Source organism: Sceloporus undulatus, chromosome 5 (genome assembly GCF_019175285.1).
Source record: "Sceloporus undulatus isolate JIND9_A2432 ecotype Alabama chromosome 5, SceUnd_v1.1, whole genome shotgun sequence".
Classification (NCBI taxonomy): domain Eukaryota; kingdom Metazoa; phylum Chordata; class Lepidosauria; order Squamata; family Phrynosomatidae; genus Sceloporus; species Sceloporus undulatus.
In genome coordinates this window covers 166,876,807-166,899,087 of record NC_056526.1, presented here as the reverse complement: position 1 = coordinate 166,899,087, position 22,281 = coordinate 166,876,807, and the positions used below count along the sequence as shown (strand labels likewise).

The 22,281-nt window shown below is 40.1% G+C and overlaps 1 protein-coding gene and 1 long non-coding RNA gene across 9 annotated transcripts in view; one reads left to right on the top strand and one right to left on the bottom strand.

The window, feature by feature from the left end:
* Window positions 1-1,665: 1,665 nt before the first annotated feature.
* On the bottom strand, window positions 1,666-11,304 carry LOC121931624. Its single transcript, XR_006104189.1, has 3 exons — window positions 11,206-11,304; window positions 3,890-3,997; window positions 1,666-1,892 (listed from the first exon to the last, which is right to left on the bottom strand). It is a non-coding gene; the product is annotated as an uncharacterized LOC121931624 (long non-coding RNA).
* The window catches only part of SGMS2 (sphingomyelin synthase 2), a 53,840-nt gene continuing 38,294 nt past the window's right edge, over window positions 6,736-22,281 (top strand). For 2 of the 8 annotated variants that reach the window (XR_006104188.1, XM_042469588.1), the window contains exon 1: window positions 10,782-11,230. The gene's annotated coding sequence lies outside the window, so the exon portion shown is untranslated. Of the gene's footprint in view, window positions 6,872-10,724; window positions 10,741-10,781; window positions 11,231-17,110; window positions 17,265-22,281 lie in introns of those variants that run through there. The other 6 variants (XM_042469583.1, XM_042469585.1, XM_042469586.1 and 3 more) reach the window with 6 other exon arrangements.

Here is a 22,281-nt window from a genome sequence, read left to right as displayed (position 1 = left end):
TGATAGAATCTCAGGGTTAGGACCAGAAAATACTCTTAAACCAGATTAGTAAAATTTATGCAAATAGTATCTATGATATCCTAATACTAACAAGGTTCGAAAAAATACAAGGCCTCTCTGCTCATCTGTGCCAGCAAAGTGCCTTAAGAAGGGAAGATGGGAAGGAGAGGGAGGCGAGTTCTAATTCTAGGACTAGTGCCTGGGGTGACACCCAAGTCCCCTGGGGGGGGGGGAGGGGGGGAGGGGGGGGGGGGGGGCAGCCCTCCAGCACTGTCACCAGCTTTGGGGATGTTGAAGGGGGGATCCTATTGAGGAAGGAGAGGAAATGGACTTTTGGGAGGTGGAGAGAAAATGAAAGGAGAGCAAGTGAAGGATTCACAGACTGGATTTGGAGGAAAGCAGGAGGGAAGGAAGTGCCTGGATGGCCAGAGAGACACTGGGTTAGCAAGATAGTGCCCACCTTGGGCCAGTTACACTCTCTCAGCCTCATTGGAAGGTAAGGGCCAGCCCCCTCCAAACCAATCTTGCCAAGAAAACCACCCACTTTTTGCATCGCCTGCTCCCCGGGAGGCTTGAGTGCTCCGGAGCCCCAGGGATGCAGCCCAGGGATGACGCATAGATGTGCGTCATATGATTCACATTTTTTAAAAAAAGACTGGCTAGTGGGAACGACAATTGTGTCAAAAAGGACATGAATTCATGAAATAATGAATTAATTTGCTTCCATAGTGGGAACTTCACATTGGCCTGAATCAGTTCAGCGGCCCAGTGTCAAATGCATGTGGGAATGAGCCCAAGAATTCATGTCAATGACTGCAGGAAGAGACAATGATAAATAATTGACACAAATATACATATAGTCTATAACTGTAGTGCCTGCACTCCTCAGGTTAAGATGATCTTCCCTGTCATTGACAATATACCACTGTAATCTATGCTTCACATATATTGTGGAGAACAGCAGACATAACTGTGTAACCTGCACATGTGTACACATGCATGCAATTCTTTTAGAAGATAGACTGGATGTGCATAGGTCAGTCAAGCATCATGGAGCAAAGCCAGTGCAATCTCCTATATACGTTTAGAATTTCTTCTTCTTTCGGCAACAGATAACACAGTCCTAGTATATTTGAAAATATTAGTTCAATGGAAGAGGTGGAATGAGGATACATTTGTATTGACATCATCAATGATTGTGTGATATAAGCTTTACTGGCTTCAGCTGAAGGATAGGTCTCATTATATTTATTTGTTTACTTATCCTGTGTAGGCGTTGAGCAAACAGTTAAGCCTTAAACACCCAAAGTTCCTGTTCAGATTTATGCACTGTGAATGTCTGATGCTTATAAAAACTAAACTAATGGTACTGGCTTTAAAGTGCCCATACCTACGGTAAGTCATTTTACCCATTCAAGCTAGCAAATGCATTACACCATCTTCTTTTTTGTTTCCTTGTGACTCTTCTGCTCCCTGTGAAATACAATCTATGACATCAACAAAACAGTTTAGACAAGGGGATCTAAACTGATTTACTGTAACACATAGCCCAGATAAATTAGATTTATCTTTCCTGATCAATGCATGATGTAATGTTGGAACAGTTGCAAACTGTATCAGTTTGTTAGAAATGGGGATGGGCAGGAAACATCTGACTGGTTGTTTGAAAAAAAAAACATTTTCACAAAAACATATTTTCAACTCTGAATTTATTGTTTCCTATTTTTGAACTGTAGTGACGTGAAAATGTACACCACTGGATTGGGATTTTAACCAGGGACTCCAGCTCATATCTTCCTACTGTTAACATATCTTGTCACTCAGGATTTTCATAACCATTCTTTGTATGGAAGGCCCCGCATGTGCATAGGGTTGACATATTTTTTTTCCTCCTGTAAATGATGGAATGTAACTTCCATTAATGACAATCAGTATGGTCAGGTCACAGGAGCTGCATTCCACACACTAGGAAGGCATCAAGTTGGAAGAGGGTGCTATGGAGCAGATATAGAAGATGTGATCTTCCCACTGTTATTGGACTACAACTTCCAATATCCCTCATTATTGACTATTCCAGATAGGGTCAATGGGAGTTGTAGCCCAACAACATGGAGGGTCACACATTCCCTATCCAGAGCAGAAACTTAGCATTAAGGGAAAGACTGCCATTCCAAAATACTATGAAAATTTGGGTAGCCATGTGCAACTGTTCCAAGTCTATGCTATTTTCTGCTAGTAGTATGGTGTCATCTGCTGTTAATGTTCTTTTCTCCAGTTTCCTCCAATTTCCACACCTCCTTCCCCTAGACCAGTTTTACGTATTATATTTTTGGCATACAAGTTAGATAGGATGCTAAATGAAGCCTTGCCTGATTCCTTGTCAATAGGAAACCATTCTATTTCTCCCAGTCTTGCCCTTAGTACAAGGATATGCATCAGGATAATCAAATGTTGCAGCACACCCATTTCCTTAAGAGCAATTCAAAGTTTTTCATGGTCTGCACAATTAAAGGCTTTGTTATTATCTGGAAAGCACACACTGATTTTCTTCTGAAATTCTATGGTGTACTCCATTATCCAACATATGTTTGCAATATGATCCCTAGTGCCTCTTCCTATCCTGAACCAAGTTTGGACATTGGGGATTTCTTGATCCATATATGGTAAAAGTCTTTCTTGTAGAATCTTTGCTTGAATGGAAAATTAAGTCAATGGTCCTGTGGTTACTGCAGTTCCTGGTGACTGCTTTTTGGGGGACTGTAGATTTTTTCCAATCTGTGGGCCACTGTTTTGTTTTCCATATTTGTTGACGGATTTGAGTTAGAACTAGAGTAGATTCTGTCTCTATAGCTTGAAGCAGCTGAATTGGTATGCCATCTGTTTCCTGATAATTTATTTCTTTAAGTGCTGTAAGTGCAGCATCCACTTCACTTTTTAAAATTTGAGGTTTGCCTTCATATGGTTCTTCTTCAAATGAATCTGTCATCCTCTAATTTATTCTATATAGTTCTTCAATGTATTGTTTTCATCTCTTGGTCATGTAATGCGTTCCCCTGCTGGTCATACAGTACTCCAGTCTTGGTTTAAATTTCCCTTTGATTTCTTGGATTTTATGGAAGAGGTATTTCGTTCTTCCTTTTTTGTTGTTGCCTTCTATTTCTCTGAATTAATGAATATAGTAGTTCTCCTTGCCCCTGTGCACAAGTCATTTAAATGTTGCTTTCAAGGTTCTGTCTCTACATTCGCCCCTACGTTTTCATGGGGGATCCGTTCTGGACACCATCCCACAGAAACGGAAAATCACAGATGAGCACACCACCACACACACGCCTTGAGTGTGCGCCCCACTGTATCACCCTCCGCTTGCCCTCACATATTCCCGAGGGACATGGACACAAAGTCTGAGAAAACAGAGGGGCGACTGTATTTCTGTCACATTTTACTTTTGCTTCTTATCTTTCCTGAACGGCTTGATATCTGTATAATATGCAGTTAATTAAAGAACTATATCTTAAAAGGTATTGGATAGGGGACTATGAACAAGTCTTTTTCTCTTGTGATTTCTTAATTCTGTGGTGCAAACCAAGAGGTAATAAGGGGTGGGTGGGTGCTGAATGGCTGTGTTGTTAGAGTAGAATCCTGGAGTGAGAATGAACTCTATACTGAATTGCAAACATCCTGTATAGTCTTTGTTCTGTGACTCATCATCTTCCTGAAAAATGAGACGGGGGGGGGGGATCCTGTTCATCCCCCACATTGATAGCCCAAGAAGCACGTTCTGAAAGGATACTGTCCCAAATGGGTAAATCAGTAAAGTAAGTTTACAAAGATACCATCTTTTCCCCCCTTGTCTGCCCCAAAACATCAACATTCTGGCTACAATGCTTACTCAGGTAACTGCCTGGCACCTTTCTGGAAATCATAATAACCTTAAGGCACATGCTAGACAGAGTCCATCGATAATAATGCCATCTTCAGTAACACCACTGCTGATCCCCTGAAAGAAATACACAAGGAAAAAAAAAGAAATATAGTAAATTATCTTGAAAACCAACTAAAACTGTATTAAACAAATTAAATGAAAGCTAATATGAGCACTTTTAAAAGCACTCCTTAAAAATTAAATACTGACACTAAAAAAGACTAAATAAAAATCTTCCCCTCAAAATTCACGCTACTATGAAAACTTTAAATTGCATTCATTCTCAACGGATAACATCCCTTGTTATCTATTAGGTTTATGCTTCAGAATTATTTCCCTCTAACAGCAAGGTAACCCACATCCCTCATTGAACAACATATTGTACTGGTGTAGTACTATGAAAAAAGATTTGTATTTAATAGCACAGTAATATTGTGTTGCCCAGGGGATCAATTTAAGAACAACATATTCTCTTGACCCTGGAAGTAGACAGACCATACATTTTCTAACAACATCTCCTGAAGATAAAAACATAAATTGGTTTATAAAATACATCTCATATGATACCAGATGGTTTCTACTAGGACAAAGGAGGTGACTTTTTTTTTGCATCTAAGGCTGCCAACTTAAGGAAAAATGTGGTTCAAAGGGGGAGTGTATCTAATTTCTATAGCTTTCCTCTAGTCCTCTGTTATTTTAATATAAGCTGTCATTTTAATTGTTTTTAAGGTAAATTTCTAACAATTTGAAATGGTCTGTAGACAAATTCAGTAAATCATTCACTCATGCTAGGACAAAACAAATGCTTCTTCGGGACTGTATTAACAACTGTGGGGAAATAATGAAATGTTTTATTTATTATCAACTGCATGAGATGAGTTGGTGAAATAATGTTGATTTGGAAGTTGGCAATTAAAATCCTTGAACTGTAAAGGCATGATCTGCTGAGGGATGCATTTCTAATCTTGATAAACTTTTACAGTGAAGGGAAGGTTTTATAATGTATATACTGGATTAGATCCCTTTTACAGTGAAGGGAGTGTTATAATGTATATACTAGATTAGATCCACAGTTATGGAGACTAGAACTCCAAGAAGTCGATTGGAGAATAAGGTATTTTTCTCCGATCCTCTTGCCATATCCAATTACATTGAAAATCTGCTTTAGAAGAATGGGGGACCCTCTTGGGACAGTGTGGGCAGCGGTATAAGGAGAAACTGGTGAAAACTGCCTCTCACTTGTCCGGTTGTGGGATCATCCAGTTAGCATAATGTCACCCCTTGCTTTACCCAACACATTTCCATTAACAGAGGAGCCCTACCTTTCATGAAACCAAGTGTCTCCAAACCATCTGTATTGAAGTTTTATGTATGTAGGTGCAATATTTATACAGTCATCCCTCCATATTTGCGGCTTTGATATTTGCAGATTTGATTATTCACAGATTTCATTAATATGTTCTCTCTAGGACTGTCTAGGTCCTCCAATGCAACTTTGTGGTCAACTTTAAAAGTTGCACTGAAAGACCATTTGTAGCTACTCCAGTGCCATTCTATGGTCAGTGTATGTTGGACATTGACCACAGAGTTGCACTAGAGGACCTAGAGATTCCTAGAGAGTTGTCCTCTCAGGCAAAAACAGTGTTTTTGTTATTTGCGGTTTTTCCATATTCACGGGGGGTCTTGTTCCCCTAACCCTAGAGAATATGGAGGGACAACTGTATATTAATATTAATAAATAAGAGAGACAGCATGGTGTAGTGATTCGAGTGTTGGACTATGACTCTAGAGGCCTGGGTTCGATTTCCAGCTCACCCATAAGACCCATTGGGTGACCGTATGCAAGTCACACACTCTCAGCCTCGGGGGAAGGCAATGGTGAACATCCCCTGAACAAATCTTGCCAAGAATTTCATGATAGGCCTTAGGACTGCCATAAATCAGAAATTACTTGAAGGCACACCACCACAACAACAACAACAGCAACAATCCTGGGTTTAGAGGGTGAGATGGCCATCCCCTTCTCCTTTTGTGTTTTGTCTTTTTAGACTGTAAACCTGAGGGCAGTGAAATGTTAATTAACAATTTGTAAATTGCTCTGAGAGCCTTTTTGCTGAAGAGCGGGGTATAAATACTCTAAATAAATAAATAATAGGGCTGGATAGGCGACAGAGGGATTAGAGAGGTGATTATTCAAGCTTTGGCCTGATTTCCTCAAAAATAGCTAAAAGCCACATTATCTTTTGCAACTATCACTAAGTGCCCCTGGTTCTCTGCTACACCTGCCGCCCTATTGCGATATTTTAATCCAAGTTCCAAGACACATTGCAGAAATAATCCAGTTTGACACTGCTTTAACTGCCATGGCTCAGTGCTAGGGAATCCTGGGGATTGCATTTTATTGTGGCACCAGGGATTTCTCTGACAGAGAAGGCTAAATGGCTCACAAAACTAGTTCCCAGGATTCCCTAGCATTGAGCCAGGGCAGTTAAAGCCATCTCAAACCTATTTCTGCAGTGTGTTTAGACCCATGAATACCCTCAACTTTCTTTTAGGCTTTCCTATGGCTGCTGCCACATTGTAGAATGAATCCAGATTGGCACCACTTTCAATCGACGTGGCTCCATGCTATGGAATCCTTTGGTTTGTAGTTTGTCACCGGAGACAGCTAAATGTGTTGCAAAACATCAAATGAATTTCATAGCATGGAGCCACGGCAGTTAAAGTGGCGTCAAACCACGGGATTAATAGTGCAGTGCAGTGCAGATGCATCCTGGGAAGGCCTTTGCCATTAGCTCTAAAAGCAAAATGGCTGTGAGGGGAGAAGGTTCTCCCAGTTGCTAAGCGACTGCAAGGCAGGCTTCCCAACTGCCTCAGAGTTGACTAGGCCCTGGCAGAAAATGGGGCAAAACACTCTTGTCTCCAAGACCTATAGGGGCTTTTAAAAAGGTAAACCGGAGTCCAGAGATGTATATAATACCCTTGCTTCAAAATTTGTACCCTAAATACTATGTTCTCTCCTCTCCAGGTGCTGATCTTTAAATGCCGGCGCTCATAGCTCTGTACTTAATAGTCATGCTCTTATCTTTATTAATTTTATCATCTTTCAATTTATTTATAAAGCACTGTAATTTGCACAGCGCTGTACATAATAATAATAATAATAATAATAATAATAATAATAATAATAATTTATTCGTAGCCTGCCTCTCCACAAAGGATCAAGGAGGGTAACGATTATAAAAACATACTAACGTAATTAACAAAATACCTAACCTCCCCCCCCCCAATTAAAATACAAAACATCTTAAAATATAATCAAATTATTAAAATCAATCTAAAAATTGGTCTAAAAATTGATCTCCATTAAAATGAGGCATTTTGGGGGAGAATGAAGTAACCACATAGTAAACAATGGTTAAAAATAGATAAGATAAAATAAAGACCTACATTCTAAAAGAACAATTAGAGGTTGATACACACATATATAAAATTCGAAGCTGTACAATATAGCAACACAAGTAAACATAAACAACACACATTAACATTATTTTTACAGTTGTAAAATTCTTCTCCAAATGTATAGCTATTTCGTCAGTACTTCCTACCTTCAAGTAGTTTGTGCTAATTAAATCAAAATGCCTTTCATTTCTTTCACTTCTGTTTATATACATTATTATTACTGTGTTGTTGTTGTTGTTGTTATTATTATTATTATTATTATATCCCACCTTTTTCCCACCTCTGCCTTTATACAAACTCTCTTTACTGATAAATTACTCCTCTTATTTTGACTTCTGTAACATCAAAATAATTTCAATACAGATGCTAAATTAAATATTCAAGTAACCAAAATTTCTTTAAATCCACTATCCTGTGAACTTTAGTACTGATTTTTGTTCTGCAAGCATCTCTGCGATATATTGTGTTGTTTTCTGATTAGGGTGCATCTACACTGTAGAATTGATGCAGTTTGGTGTCACGTTAGATGACATGGCTCCGTTCTACAGAACATTGGGATTTGCAGTTTTGTGAACCACCAGTACTCTTTGGCAACTTGTTGGGGGCAATTGGCTTACAGATTGTAAACCAGTTAGAGTTCACTATTAAGCGATATAGAACTGTAAATGTTACTGGCAGAGAAGACTAAAGACTTTGTAAAACTACAAATCCCAGGATTCCATAGGATGGAGTGACAGCACTTAACATGTCAAACTGCATCATTTCTACAGTGTAGATGAACCCATAGTTGGGGAAAATGTGGGCCAATGGGGGGAGAGAGTGGTTTTCCTAGCAGAAAATTTAAGTTATCGTATATACTCAACTATAAGTCGACTTCATGTATAAGTTGAGAGCATGTTTTGGGGCTGAAATTATGGATTTTGATATGATTACCCATGGGTAAACTGAGGGTAAAACTCAGAGGCATATAGCAAAGGATCTAAAGGATGAAGCAAAGCAAAACACTGTCAAAGAACTTACACAATTCCAGTAGACTTAACTCTTTGTGCTCACTCTTAAGGCTGGATGGATGAGAGTAGAGGGGATTGGTGCTTCCAGGACAGAATATACTCTTGCTTTTCACCAGGGGATGGTTCCTTCTTTTAAATAATAGTTAAGATACAATACTTACATTGACCTGTGGATAAATCAACTCAGTTTCTTGGGGTCAATTTTTTGACCTACATTTCTAGACTTATACATGAGCATATAGTAAATGGCCATTCTTTACCTCTGGACAAATATTCAGCGAAATTATATTGGGTGTTTTGATCACACAAGTTTAAAACCGTTTGGGGGGTAAGGAGTTTGGACAAGAATCAATTTTATGAAGTGTGCATCACTGGAGTTCAAATGAATCTGAGGGAGGACTGGAAAACGTTTAGAAGAGAAGTGGCATTGGAGATTATCAGATTCTGCCAATGTTTCCTCCTAAAGTAGAGTTTTGCCTCTTTAAGGTGGCCTTATGAGATGAAGAGGGATTTTACCACCAGAAAACAGATATCATTGTTGCTTACAGGTTATCATATTTCACATATAACAAAATCAAGAAAAAACATACCAACCCCCCCACACAAAGAAATCTTTCCAATTTAACCACCCCATTCATAGTTTAACTAGGCCTTAATAAACTTTTTATTAAAATGATAAAAATTCACATTAAGGGGGGGATTTCACTACCAGAAAACACATATCATTGTTGCTTAAAAATTCTCACGATATTTCACGTAGAACAAAAAGAAAAAAAAGCATACAACCCCCACAATCTTTCCAATTTAACCCTCTAGCCATAGCTTAATCAACCCCTATGCCAAATGGCTCTTCTCCCTATCTTTATTTTTCCCCATTATTTTAAATAAACATTTGTTAAATTAAAGATGTTTCATAGTCTTTCATACCAATCACATAAAACTGCTCTATGTGGGGTTGCCTTTGAAAAGTGCTCAGAAACTTCAGTTGGCTTAAAGAACTGCAGCAGCCAGGCTGTTACTGGGAGCTGGCTACAGAGAGCATACACCTCTCTTGTTGCGACAGCTCCATTGGCTGCCAGTCCATTTTCGCACACATTTCAAAGTGCTGGTCTTGACCTATAAAAACCCTATAGGGCTTGGGTCCAGTTTATTTGAAGGACTGTATCTCCCTGTATGAGCCCACTAGAGTTTTGAGATCACTGAAAGAGGCCCTTCTCTCTGTCCTACCACCTTCTCAGGCGTATTTGGTGGGAACAAGAGAGAGAGACTTCTCAGTGGCTGCTCTCAAACTTTGGAACTCCCTCCTTAGAGGCCAGGATGGCACCATCCCTACTGTCCTTCCGACGCCAGGTAAAGACGTTTCTTGTGCAGTCAGGCCTGCTGGGCTTTTAATGTTATGCTACATAGATTTTAATGGTTTGTATTTTTAACATGTTATATTTTAATTCATAACTGTTTTAACTCTTAAAATTGTTTAATTGGTTTTTAAATTTCATATTTATATATTTTATTATTGTTGTACTGTTTTTAAATTGTGTTGTTCTGTACTAGTTGTTTGCCTTCTTGAATCCCTATATTGGGAGAAAGAAAATAATAATCCCAATTTAACTCCCACACTTCATCTAGAAGTTGATTTTGGATGTCCTTTTCTAACAACATTTCCAGTTCACCTAAAGTATCTGCATCAGGACTTCCCAAGACAAATAATAATAATCTTTCCAATTTAATTCCCCTGCTCCATGAAGTTGGTTTTGGATGTCCTTTTCTTATGTCATTTCCTGATCACCCCTCGTAACTGGCATAAGGTCTTCGCAATACAAATAATAATAATAATAAATATTCCCAATTTTAAACCCCCCCCCCCCCCAAACTTGAATTTGATTTTGGATGTCCTTTTCCAATGCCATTTCATGATCACCTGCATAAGGACTTCCCAATCCTCCCCAGGTACAATTTAACTCCCCCACAATCTAGAAACTGATTTTGGATGTCTTTTTGGAATGCCATTTCATGATCACTTCTCATAACTGGCATAAGGACTTCCCAATACTACTACTACTACTACTAATAATAACAACTAAAATATAGTCCTCCTCCTCTTCCCCAATTCCCCCTTCCATCTAGATCTAGAAGCTGGTTTTGCATGTCCTTTTCCAATGCCATTTCCTGATCACCTCTAGTAACCGCCCTAGGGACTTCCCACCCATCCCCTTTCAAAACAAACACACACCAAGAAAAGAAAAGAAATTCCCTTTCTCTCTCTCTCTCTCTCTCTCTCTCTCGAGGGCCTTAACCGGTTTTTCTCGCCCAGCCTTTAGAATAGCAATAGCAGCAGCAGCAGTAGGGGTGAGTCAGTGTTTGGCAATGGAGTGGGCGTGTGTGTGTGTGTGTGTGAATGTAAGAGAATGAATGATGTCAGGGAAGGCTGTGGCAGACAGGGAGAGGGAGGGAGAGGAGAGCACAAGAAGCCAGAGCATGAAACAGGCTGTAAACACAGCAGCAGCAGCCGCCGCCTCGCCTTCTGCCTGGGCTCCCTCTGCTCCTTGGATCCTCTCCAGCTGTTGCCCCCAGGAACTGTCTGTCAGGGGGAGAGGGAGAGGGAGTGGTGGTGGTGGTGGGTCAGTGGGCAAAACTTTCTTCTAGCTGTTTTCTCCTCCTTGCTGCTGCTTCTGCTCTCGTGGTAGGAGTGTCTCTCTCTCTCTCTCTTTTTCTGGCCCAAGGGAGCTGCAAATGCCAAAGAGCCTGGGAGCTATAAAGGAGGCTTCCCCTGCTGAGTGTGGCTGGAAGGCAGAGCTTGCTTGGAAACTTTACCCTCCTTTTCCTTCTCCATAAGCAGGTAAGTTCAAGAAGTAGGACTCCTCTCTCATTGCTAGGAAGACATGCAGCCTCCTTGGCTCAATTCTGTGTTGCTGTTTGGAAGAAAAAGAATCTGGTGGGTGTCCCGTTTGGGGAAGTGGGTTTGGAGCATGCTGGGTGATATGCGAAGTTTAACCCAATCATCCTTTCACATTTACCAAGTTAATAATCCCTTGATGGGGAATGGGGGGGATACATTTATCCAAATCTTCCTTTTTCAAAAAAAGACTTAGTAGTGCAGTAGTACTATACGTGACTGCATGATATAGGTGTAAATCCCACTGAGTTCAGTAGGACTTCTTCCCGAGTATTTGTGTTTAGGATTTCAGTCTAAAGGGTCCAAGAAGTTCCTTGCTCAAAAGTTGTAGCCTGGTTTGTGACTTGTAGAACATTAAAGAAGATTCCATAAAAGTTTTTTTTCTCCCAAGACTCGGTAATATTTAACTGGTTTTGTGTGATTGGTATGAAAGGCTATGAAACGTTTTAACTTAACAAACATTTATTTAAAAGATACTTTTTTTTAGTTGAGGGACTGCTCCCTTCTGAGAAGTCAATGTTGATTTTGGCTACAGCTTCCTTAGAAGTTCCAAGCCAGAATTCTGTAATCCATTTTAAGTTTAAGATAATTTTTATAAGAATGTGGAATAATATATTTAAAATATTAGAGGACATTCTTTGGACAAATAACATTTTATGCTTGATAGTTTAAGATATAAAATTATTGGTATAGGTTCATGACTACAGTCAGTAGAAATTAAAGTTACAGTTTATTTTAAGACAAAAACATTTCAGCCTTTAAACTGTTAAAACTTTTTAGGATTTACAGGAGTGGTGCTATAATCCCATTTTTTGTAGGTTTTACGTTGCATATGGGAAATTGGAACTTCTTACATCTTAGTAAATATGTGACGTGTGTGTGTGTGTGTGTATTTCTGGGTTAGGCTCATTAATAGAAATCTAGAATCTTTAAAACAAAATATCACGTAAATCCTGGATATATGTTTTGTCAGTTCTGGGTATTGTAAATATAAACTCATATTTGGAAATGGACATTTAACTTTTTAACTGGCCTTCTTGAGAGTTTCACTTGACTTGATGAGTACCTAGATATGGCAGTAGGTTTTTCATTAGTAGCTTTGAGCATAATATACTTACCCGTGAGGAAAGGGTATTGAAATCAATGGCTTGTCTTCCAAGTAAATGTGTTGAATGAGAGCTACTTTAAAAAGTAACAGCTGACATCTGTAAATGCCCCCAAGCCAGTTAATCTGAGCAGTCCTGTACAGTACATCAATATTGCTCAGACTGAAAGTCAGTGACACCCTTTTTTTGGACTGATGGCATCAGCAGCAGGTGCCCAGAATGTGTAGTGAAGAGATACATGTGGAAGCAGGAATTAAAGAGCAAGTAGCATGCAAAATTGGAGGGAAAGACATAAAAGTAAGACAAGGAATGAGATGTAGAGAACTGACTGAATATTACAAGAGGAAGAAGGCATGGTAAGAAGGGAGGCGACAAGGTAATTGTTGGGGTTTATTTGTTTTAAATTTTTATTATGTAAATGGCTTTGAGCAAGCTTTGCCTCCATTTAGAAATATTAAGTGAATAAACCAAAAGGGCAGATGAAATGAGAAAAAAGGAGAAGTACTGAGGGCTGCTGATAGGATGACCACTCTATCAGCCTTTGAAGAACACTCTGTCGTTGGACACTGGCACTCAGAACTATGGGGCCTGTCCCTTGGGCCGCAAGAGATGGGGAGAAAAAGTGGGGCTGAGTAAAGGCGTCTGGGAAACAAAGTATTGCTTGTTGTTTGTTTTGCAGGAGGAGGGGAAATGCCTGCATGGTGATGTGGTTTGAATGTTGGACTAGGACTCCTGAGACCAGGGTTCAAATCTTTGCTCAGCCATGGAAACTCACTGGGTGAACTTAAGCAAGTCAAACTCTCAGCCTCATAGGAGGGCAATGGCAAGCCTCTTCTGAATAAGTCTTGCCAAGAAAACCTCATGATAGATTTGCCTTGGGCCTCCAAAAGTTAGGCATGACTTGAAGGCACATAACAATGAGGGAAAATGTCCTTCTTCCAAGGGACAGTTGGGGCTTTCAAGGAAATAATGTGGAAGAATTAATATATTGATAAACCAACAGCAGCTGAGAATACAGAGAGAAGTTCTTATGGTGGATGTAAATGCAGCAGTGTGGAAAGAGGAAAGAAAATTGGCAGTTGGACAAGCTAAAAGTGAAAACCTAATAAATAGGAGGTGATGAGAAAAGTAATAATAATAATAATAATAAAATATTTATTTGTATGTCGCCTCTCTCTATATTGGATCGAGGCGGATGGTTCAAGTACACTTCAAGAGGCATGTGTTCAGGGAAGAGTGAGGAAATGAAAGTAAATTCTGCACTGCCAAATTGTGTAGCATATTACCTCCTAAAAATGAATGTCTGTCCTTAACTTGAAGTGAATTTTGTAAAATTAGGATCAGATATTAATAATGCTTCCCATCTGCAATAATTTTGTAACACTTCTGTCTCTGTACTTTAATTTTGTGACTGGTAAGTCCCAGCCATTTCAAACTTTGCCAAGGGGCCTGTGGATAGAAAGTTTGAGAAGCTCTGATGGAGGGTAACACTTAGTGATATTGAAACTGGGAAGCAGTTACAAAATGAAGATAATCAGATGTAAAAGCAAAGATGCACAAGAATGTACAGCTATGAAATAAGTGCCCTCCAGTTTTGTGTTTGTACTGAAGTGGTATTGGCTCACTCACCCAATTTTCTCTCTCTCAATTATTGACAGTATAATCTTGATTTTTAAATTTAGCTAACATATTATTGAATTAGTTTCTCTAATGCCATGCAAGTCTTATGGATTACCTTATTACCTTCATTTAAATAAATTGTAATTTCTGAAAAAATCCCAATTATGCTTTCATTGTTTTGCTTTGTACCAATACGATGCAAAACAGGCCTTCTTAGCCTATGGAGATTCAATAATGATTTTACAATCTAGTATACAGGAGCCAGTATGGCATATTGGTTTGAGCATTGGACTGCAACTCTGGCTACTGTGGTTTGATTCCTGCACAGCCATGAAACCCAGTGGATGACCTTGGGCAAGTCACCTGCTCTCAGCCTCAGGGGAAGGCAGTGGCAAACCACCTCTGAACAAATCTTGCCAAGAATGCCATGATAGGGTCACTGTAAGTCAGAAACTACTTGAAAGCACACAACACACATTCTTAATGCTTCTAGCAATTTTCTAGTCTTTTTGTATCTTTTGGGACAACCATTTCATTGGATGATTCTGAAATTTCTCATTTGATTCATTTGCAATCATATGCCAGGTTATTTGTAGATCACATGTAAGCGTTGGATTTCTTTGATTGGCTCCAGTTAACTATAAACAAAAGGAACTTGTCTGCTTGTACTTTTCTGTGTTTGCTTTTGGAAATGTAATGCTATAATATGTAAGTTGTATAGCAACTCCCACGCTTAGATAATTAGAAGAATAGCTTTCTCATGCAAAACTGTATCATTATATGTAAAATAATCCAGTTTTAAACAGAAGATACTCTAGATATTCAGTACAAGTTTCTGAATTTTAAATATATCTTAGAGTGGAAAATTAGAAATTTGTGAACACTTATCATTGATAGGGTGCAACATTAATGTACATAATAAAATCAGCAATGCTGCATTTGAGAAGTTTGTCTCTTTTAAGGCTGCATCTACATTGTATAAATAATGTAGTTTGACACCTCTTTAGCTGCCATGGCTCAATCCTACAGAATCCTGGGATTTATAGTTTTGTGAGACACCAACACTCCTTGGCAGGTAAGGCTAAAGACCTTGTACAACTACAAATTCCAGGATTCCACAGAATGGAGCTAAAGCACTTAGTGCTGTCATACTGCTTTATTGCTACAGTGTAGATGTACGCTCTGTGATCTTCTGGTTTACCCTTCTAATCCAGCACTTAAGGGTACTTGTTTTTAAGTTTTGGAATGAAGACAATAGTAGCTTTAGTAGTGCCGCCTTGAATCGAGTTCCAAGAGAAAGGTGGAGTATAAATTCAGTCAAGCAAGCACGCAAATAAATAATGTTGCATGAGGGGTATAATGGATATAACCCAGGGGTGGGAATTATTTCTTTACACTAGTACACTGGTAACTCCAACAGAAAAACTAAAAAACTTCATGTGTATTTTGAGTAGCTATTAACCCATTTTCCTAGTTCCAACCATTGTATCACCTGATAAAGCCTCATTTGAGCATCTGTAGCGTGCTCCTCCTTTATCATGTCTCAAAACACCAGGAAGATAATAACATCAAGATAGTCAGCTTTATCCCTCCAATTTTTTCATCCCACCCCTGTTACTTTCATAATATCTAATATATTGAAGAGATCTGGACACTTTGAAAGCTTACACTCACTGTGATATTTTAATATGAAGTTTGGATGTTTTTAATTATCAGCATGGTTGCCTCTGTGCTTTGTATGACTTTTTAATTGTCTCTTACTCTGTATGTAGAGAGCCAGTGTGGTGTAGTGGTTTGAGCATTGGACTATGACTCTGGAAAGCAGGGTTTGAATCCATCTGAGTGATCTTGGGCAAGTCACAGTCTCTCAGCCTCAGAGGATGGCAATGACAAACCCCTTGACAAACTTGCCAGGAAAACCCAGTTCACCTTAGGATTGTTAGAAATTGGAAATTACTTGAAGGCACACAACAACCAAATTCTGAATATAATCATTGGAAGCCCCCCCCCCCAGTGCAACCTCAGATTTGGGTTTATTTATGGGACATTACTCAGCTTCTAATGTAAAAATTGCCTCCATTCCTCTCCTCATCTCAGTAATATGTTCCTGAATGCAGATCCATTTTTGTACCAGGGCAAAAAAGGACACACTTGCATCCAGTTTCACATTGCAAAATGTATGCTTCTTTATAAACAAGTGTCATTATATATATGTGAAATTGTAACATGAGAAGCAGCCCTTAATGGTTGCAACCACTAAGAGCAATTGTTGTTACAAAAATGAGAGTGCTTTGGGGTAAGTGGTTTGAAGACTGCAGCCAAGTAGACACTTAATGCTCTAGGTCAGCCAGAACCAACCACTCAATAAGAATGAAAGCTTATAGTTATCTATGCCAGTATTGTATGGCTTCAACTTTTGTAGATACAGTATATGTATCCAATGAGAGAATGCTCTAAATTGCTAGGCAAGTAGCAGTGGGGAAGAAATCAAATTATTCAGTTCATACACATGATTGTTTGTCTCCTGAGTATGTTGAGAAAGGAGGCATTCTTTTGTGATTTCTGTGATTGTTGTGTTCCTTCAAGTCATTTCCAACTTATGGTGACCCTAAGGTGAACCTATGATGGGATTTTCTTGACAAGTTTCTTCAGAGGCAGTTTGCCATTGCATCCTCTGAGGCTGAGAGAGTGTGACTTGACCAAAGTCACGCAGTGAGTTTCATGGCTCAGAAGGGATTCAAACCCTGGTCTACAATGTCATAGCAGCACTCAAAACCACTGTGTCACACTGGCTTGATTTCTGTGATATTTAGCATATGTTGTGCTGACATTTCATTTTGTTGTTAACTGCCCTTGAGTTGATACCAACCCATGGATGAGACACCTCCAAGAGCCCCCTGTCTTCCACTACTCTGCTTAGTTCCTGCAAACCCATACTCATGACCTCCCTAATAGAGCCCATCCATCCAACATGTGGCCTTCCTCTCTTTCTACTTTTCTCTCCCTTTCTTAGCATTATTGCTTTTTCCAGTGAGTCGTGCCATCTCATGACGTATCCGAAGTACAACAGACTCAGTTTTGTCGTCTTGGCTTCCAGGGAGATTTCTGGCTTGATCTGATCTAGGATCCATTTGTTTGCCTTTTTGGCTGTCCGCGGTATCCTTGGCACTCTCCTCCAGCGCAACATCTCAAATGAATTGATTTTCCTCCTGTCTTCTTTCTGAACTGTCCAGCTTTCACATCCATACAAGGTAATAGGGAAAACAATGGCTTGTGCGTTTTCTGACTTTTGTGTACAGTTGTATATTTTTGCATTTTAGAATCTTTTCATTGGAATCATTAAATCAGGATAAAGGTGAGGGTGCTGACTAGCAATATTACTGGGCTTCTGTTGAAACTTTAAAAAGCTGCCTAATTTCTATAGTTGAATATGGAGATAGGCAGGCTTCACCTACTTCAGTTTTTATTAAAACTATAAAGTATCCACCTAGGCTAAAACTGTGTACAAAATAGGGACTTGGGCATATGGTTACAAAGAGGTAAATCAGTTTCTTAGATCTGAAACACATGGGCCAAAAATTATAGAATCATAGAATCGTAGAGTTGGAAGAGACCACAAGGGCCATCCTTTCCATTCCCATGTCATGCAGGAAATCTCAATCAAAGCATCCCCGACAGATGGCCATCCATCTACACTCCACTACACTCCGAGGGAGTGTGTTCCACTGTCGAACAGCCCTTACTGTCAGGAAGTTCTTCCTAATATTGAGGTGGAATCTCTTTTTCTGTAGCTTGCATCCATTGTCCTGTTCTCTGGAGCAGCAGAAAACAAGCTTGCTCCCTCCTCAATGTAACATCCCTTCAAATATTTAAACAGGGCTATCATATCACCTCTTAACCTTCTCTTCTACAGGCTAAACATCCCTAGCTCCCTAAGTGGTTCTTCATAGGGCATGGTTTCCAGACCCTCCACCATTTTAGTCCCCCTCCTTTAAACACGCTCCAGTTTCTCAACATCCTTTCTAAATTGTGGCGCCCAGAACTAGACACAATATTCCAGGTGGGGCCTGACCAAAGTACAATAGAGTGGCACTATTACTTCTCTATACTTCTATTGATGCAGCCTAAAATTGCATTGGCCTTTTTAGCTGCTGCATCACACTGTTGACTCATGTTCAACTTGTGGTCTACTTGGGCTCCTAGATCCCTTTCACATGTAGTCTCGTTTAGCCAGGTGTCCCCCATCTTATATCTGTGCATTTTATTTTTCTGCCCTAAGTGCAGTAACTTACATTTCTCCCTGTTGAAGTTCATTTTGTTAGCTTTGGCCCAGCTTTCTAGTCTATTCAGGTTGTTTTGAATTTTGATCCTGTCCTCTGGAGTATTAGCTATTCCTCCTAATTTGGTGTCATCTGCAAATTTGATGAGTATGCCCCCAATTTTATCATCCAGGTCATTGCTAAAGATGTTGAATAACACTGGCCCCAGGACAGAACCTTGTGGGACCCCACTGGTCACTTCTCTCCAGGATGAAAAGGAGCCATTGCTGAGCACCCTTTGGGTTTGGCCAGTCAACCGATTACAAATCCATGTAACATTTACCTTGTCTAGCCCACATTTTATAAGCTTGCTTGCAAGAATGTCATGGTAAACATTGTCAAAGGCCTTACTGAAATCAAGATATACTATATCCACAGCATTCCCTTCATCTACCAAGCATATCAAAGAAAGAGAGCAGATTTGTGTGGCATGACTTGTTTCTCTGAAACCCATGTTAAATTTTTGTGATTATGGAATTGCCACCTAGATGTTCACAGACTCTCTGTTGAATTATTTGCTCTAGAATCTTTCCTGTATTGATGTCAGAAAAACTAGATGATAATTGTTGGGGTCCTCTTTTTTCCCCTTTTTGAAGATGGGGACAACGTTTGCCCTCCTCCAGTCTGCTGGGATTTCTCCTGTTTTCCAAGAGTTTTCAAATATTATTGCCAATAGCTCCGATATTACATTTGCCAGTTCTTTTAATACCCTTGGATGTAGTTCATATGGTCCTGGAGACTTAAATTCATTTACATTAACAAAATATTCCTGTACTATCTCTTTACTTATTCTGTGCTGAAATTCTCCTAATCTGTCCTCTGCTCCATTATCCTCAGATTGAGCACCCTTTGCCTTTTCTGAGAAGACTGAGGCAAAGAAGGTGTTGAGTAATTCTGCCTTTTCTCTGTCCTGTTAGCACTTTGCCATCTTCTCCACGTAGTGGCCCTACTTCTTCCTTTTGCTGCAAACATATCCAAAAAAGCCTTTTTTTATTGTTTTTAACCTCTCTAGCAAGCCTGAGTTCATTCTGTGCTTTAGCTTTTCTTACTTTACCCCTACAAATGCCTGCTATTTCTTTGAATTCCTTTTTTGTGATTTTCCCCTTTTTCCATTTCTTATACGCATTCCGTTTAAACTTAGCTCAGTTGGAAAGTTCCTTAGTCATCCATCCTGGTTTCTTGAGACACCTCCCACTTTTCTTTCTCACTGGAACTGTTTGAAATTGTGCCTTCACTATCTCCCTTTTGAGAAACCCTCATCCGTCCTGAACTCCCTTCTCTTTTAGTATTTCTGACCATGGGATCACCCTCAATACTTCTCTAAGTTTACTGAAATCCGCTCTCCTAAAGTCTAGAATGCGTGTCTGACTATGTCTGGCTTCTCCTTTCCACTGTATAACAAACTCCAGGAGAACATGGTCACTTCCACCTAATGATCCCATCACTTGCACACCATTAACCAAGTCATCCTTGCTGATTAGGATCGGATCAGATCTAAAATAGCTGACTCCCTTGTTGCCTCTTCCACCTTTTGGACAATGAAATTGGCTTCGAGGCAAGTGAGGAATTTGCTAGACCTTGAGGGTTTTGCTGAGTTTGAATTCTAGCAAATATCAGGATAGTTGAAATCACCCATCACTACTACATCTCTCCTTTCTGAGTGTGTGGTCATCTGTTCTAGAAAGGCGTCATCAAATTCCTCCATCTGACTGGGGGGGTCTATAGTACACTCCCACCATATCACCCTTGTTGTTTCCCTCCCCCTTAATTTTTATCCAGATGCTCTCCACCTAGCTTCCACTATTGATGTCCTGGATCTCTTTACTGGTGTAAATATCTCTGACATATAGTGCTATTCCTCCTCCTTTCCTGTTTGGCCTATTTCTCTTTAAAAGGTTATACCCCTCTATTTCCACATTCCAGTTATGAGACTCATCCCACCAGGTTTCAGTGATGCATATTATATCATATTTGCTTTGTTGTACTAGGAGTTCGAGTTCATCATTATTTCCCATGCTCTGTGAATTAGTGCAGAGACATTGCAGACCATGGGTCCCCTTTACTTGCTGCCTGTGCACATTTTTCTGCCTCCCACTGTTGGGTCCTTGCGCTATTTGTCTTGTTTCCTCTATGCCAGTTTGACTATTTTCTCCAGCCCTTTTGCCTTCCTTAATATTATCTCCCTCTGCCACAAAACTCAGTTTAAAGCCCTCTTGATCAAATTATTGAGACTTTTGGAAAAAATATTTCTTCTAACTGGTGTGAAACACAACCCATCCATTGCCAGAAGTCCCCCCTCATGGAACCGCAGCCCATGATCGAAGAATCCAAATAGTTTTTGGTGGCACCATCTGCGGAGCCAGTTGTTCACATCCGCTATTTTCCTCTCCCTTCCTGGACTGTGCCCTTCAACTGGCTGAAGAGACGAGATGACAACTTGTGCATCCATTTCTTTCAGCTTCCTACCAAGAGCCTCGTAATCCCTTCTGATGTTCTGAAGGCTGTGTCTTGCAGTATTACTGGTTTCCAGATGGACAAAAAGGAAGGGGTATTGGTCAGTAGGCTTGACCAGTCTTGTCAGCCTCTCTGTCACATCACGGATCTTTGCCCCGGGGAGACAACACACCTCTCGAGACATCTTGTCAGGCCTACAAATCACTGCTTCTGTACCCCTCAGCAAGGAGTCCCCCACTACGACCACACGCCTCCTCCGAGGCTTAGCAGCAACTGTTCCCTCGGGTGGGACTCTCAGGCTCCCCTGCTCTGTTCCTGAAGTCTGTCCATGCTGCTCTTCCTTGTCCTCCTTGATAAGGAAAAGAGCTTCAAATCAATTCTCTAGCTGCAAGCTCCCAGAACAATCCCTTCTTGGCCTACTTCTCTGTGTGACATTCCTCCAGCTGTCTGCCTCCTGTGTATGTGAAGTGACCTACTCTGCCCCAGCAACTTCCTCTGTGTGGTACTCATCCAAAATCGTTAGTTCTGTTGGGTCCAGGAAATCCTCTTGCTCCCTAATATGCTGAAGTGTAGCTACTCTGGACTCCAGCTGCTGTACTTTCTCCACCAAGAGTGCTACCAACTTGCACTTGGGGCATGTGAAGTTCTCCACTTCCGTAGGCAAGAAGACAAACATCCCACAAGTGTTGCAGGTGACTGCAGCAGTTCCCTCAGTTTCCTACTGAGTGTCCATTACTTTAGTAATGACTGAAACAAGACTGTGGGCTTCCTCCTCAAGAAATCCTCTGGTAAACACCAACATTAAGGCCCATGATGACCTGACCTTTTCATTAGTCTCTGGCAGCGAGGTCAATCTACTGGGAATATAACTTTATAGGAATGTCCCGGCTGCTAGCTTTTACTTAAAGGCAAGGTTCTGACTCAAGGTTTACTTCTCACCTGCTGCCTCTGCTGTTGTTTTCTTTCGATCAAAATAATTCTGGGAGGAGTTATATAGAGCTAGTCTGCTAGTTCCACCCCCAAGCAGATGTGACTCACAGAAGCTCCACCCCCTCAGCAACAAGCACACTCTCCCAGAGTTTTTTTTAAAAATTCAAACACTCACCACTCAAAATGGCTGCCCAGCTCCTTCTCTCTGTGGCAGGAACATGCCGGCTTTGGGATATCTTGGGGGCATGGCATTTATACAACGCACACCTTGATTGTGGCTAGAAGCTGCGAGGAGAGCGCACCAACCTACCACTCCACTTTCTCTTTCATCAAGCAGATGTACTCCTCCCCACCAATGTTATTTGGTATTATTAGGTAACTAGAAATCAGAAGATCTTCCCAGTTTTTTGCAAATTAAAATCTGAATCTACCATTATTATTATTATTATTATTATTATTATTATTATTATTATTATTATTATTATTTATGGTATAACCCATTCTACATCAGATTTAATATATCCAAGATATAAAAATGGCTGACAGTTTTATTTACAAACTAGAG